Below are 3,126 nucleotides of genomic sequence, written 5' to 3' on the forward strand. Positions count from 1 at the left end.
ACTGGAGCGCATAGGAACCGCTCATACCATATCCTCAAGGAAGAGGGGGGTTGATCGTTTCTGTTTTGCGCTGTATTAAAAGACAGACATTTTGCCGTCCCATATATTATATATATCCTTTTCATATGTCAAAATATTAACCATATTGTAATTAAAAAGTTTTTTATAAACGTTATTGAATATTTAAACAATAAACTGATACAACTGCCTCCTCTTTATCCGCTGAGGTTGAATGAAGAAATCTTGGAGTATCTCATGCAATCCTTAATAAGCGTTTTATTGTTTATTGTAAATTCATTTACAGTAAATTCCCCTTAAGGTTATAACAGCAGCATTTAGGCCTACATGTTATAGTTTACATTACATTACACATAATCTACTATTTTTTCCCCTTTGGGGGGACACTGGAATTACTGTACAAATGATATTAATTCATTTGGCAGAAGCTTTAATCCAAAGTGACATCCAGTGTATTTAGTCTATACATTTTATCAGTACTTAATGTGTAATGATCAAACCTATTACACAGCAATGTAATGCTCTAATAACTGATCTATACAGATACAGATAGGCAAACACTTCATATTTTTGTAATTTTTTGTTTCTAAATCACATGTGTGGTTCAGTTTTACACTATCTAAAAGATACATTTGGAACCATGCAGCTTTGAAGCCATATTGTTATGCATTCCATTGTTTTTATCATGGAGATCTTTGCATGGTATTTTTTTAAACTCTTTTCTATAATAAAGTTTGCAAAATGTCTTGTATCCCAATCATGGAGAAAGCCTAAGACTATGAGATGAAAACAATGTTTTACAACACAGTATCAATGTATTATCAAGCCTACTTATTTCTGAGGTCTAAGACCAGTAAAAATAGATAAACAGGAACTGTGGGAGATTACGTGCACGTGATAACATTTAGATAAAAAGTTGGCAGACAGTTTGTTAAGATTTCCTGCCAAAGACAATCCAACAAACACAGGCAGGTCCCCAGGCCCACAACTATTATCCTGTTTAAGTTTTTAGAGTAAATTAAACTGGCACAGGAATCTTTTGGTGGTTAAAATATTAATTTAGATTGTGTCCGGTAAAAGAAATGATTAAAAAAACATGACTTCCACTATACTGCACAATACTAACAAAAACACTGTACCATATGCTTCCCCAACACTGAGTAATTTTAACTATCAGGAAACTGGAACACTGCCACTGGACAGCATTCCAACTCTTGACCCTGAGGATTTGACTTCCTTGTATGAGAACTGTTATACTGTTTCATCTCAATGTGTTGGTATACAGTACCTGCTTTTTACCAGTTTTGTGGTCAGTGTTAAATGATTGTTAGCAGCTTACATAAACTTTTATGTAATTTTACAGTGAAATCTGAGCAGTATTCTGCTGTATATCATACAGTGCCATACTGTAAACTGCAATGCAATATGAGAGGTGTAATAAACCTGTTGCATAGCACTTTAAGCTAATGCCTTTAATTATTTGCAGGAATTAACTGTAAGCACTTACACTTTACCTTTAATTGTAAATTTAGAGTATGCATAATATGAAAATGGGACCTAGATGGGTGTTGTATGGTATATATTCATTGCATATACAACACTTTCAAGCTCCATGTCCTTTGAGGACAATATTGGCTGGTTGCAAGTAGGAATGTAATTTTTTCCATAATGTCTCATGCCATGCCCACATGACTGTCAATCAGGATTAGACTGGATGTTAGGGCAGGCCTGGCATGCATAAGACCCATATTCAAGATTCAAGATACTTTATTGTGACTATTGACATTATTGACTATATGTCCTTATGGTGCAGTCACATAGTTAGTGCAAGCTAAACATACAACTAAATAAATAAACAAGTATAAATACATTTATTTAAAACAACACACACTAAACAAAAAAGTATGTTATGGCGGTGTAAATAAAGTACAAGAGTCATGATGAAGTATTAAATATTGCACACTTAATACTTGTGCTATTGGTATTACACAGTAGAATCTTATTGCAAATTACTGCACATCATATAAATAGTTATTGCAAAATAGACAGTTATGTACTGCATAAGTATTTGATATTAGTTGAACAGTGGAATCAGATATTGCACATCATAAGTTATACAGTACAATACAGTAATGCATGGATTGCACAATTAAGGAGATGCAATGGAATGTAAATGTATAAAAGTTCACTCCAAAATGAATATTTTGTCATCATTTACCCTGTTGTTTTATATCTGTATACATTTCTTTTTTCTGATAAACACAAAAGAAGAAATATTGGAAGAAGATAAGCACACAGCTGGTGAAAACCAAATCCATATAGAATAAACAAATACTATGAAAGTATTGTGATCAATGATGATGAAGATATTTTAATAAAATATGGTAAGTGCAGAGTTGGTCCCCATTAAATTCCATATATTTGTTTTTCCTATGGTGGAAGTCAATGGTTTTCACCAACTGGGTGCTTATCATCATTTATCAAAATGTCATCTTCTGTGTTCATCAGAAAAATAAATGTCATACAGGCCTAGTACAAAATAAGGGCAAGTAAATTAAGACATACTTTTCATTTTTGGGTGAACTATCTCTTTAAACATTAATTTTATTTAGGAAAAGTAACTTTTATGAGAACACATCTGAATTTGTGTGTGTACTAATATTTCCTTTCTGTGCTCATACCCCATTGATAGATTTTTGGGTCATGTCTAGAGTCATACTTAGTTTACTCTCACATGAAGAATACTAGAAAAGAACCAAACACAGCAGGAGGGATATGACTTCATTTCGCAAACTGTGTACTGAACCATGAACAAATGTGAACAAGTAACAGACAAGTCAGACATTCTCCTTAAAAATTCTGTCATCATTACTCACTCCTATATTTTGTTCCAAAATTGCATGACTGTAGAAGTTTTGGGACTGACAGCCTTAAGGCCCCAATAAACTTCTGGACCATTACATAAGATCTGTGAATCTGATTTATTTGACATTTAGGCTCATTACTGTAACATTTTACCTGTTCACCCGCTAGCACAAGCTATGGCCATGTGCCATAACAGCTTACTGGAAATGGTTTGCTGGCATTGAAATAAATTTTGCACACAAA

Source organism: Misgurnus anguillicaudatus, chromosome 11 (assembly GCF_027580225.2).
Source record: "Misgurnus anguillicaudatus chromosome 11, ASM2758022v2, whole genome shotgun sequence".
Lineage (NCBI taxonomy): Eukaryota > Metazoa > Chordata > Actinopteri > Cypriniformes > Cobitidae > Misgurnus > Misgurnus anguillicaudatus.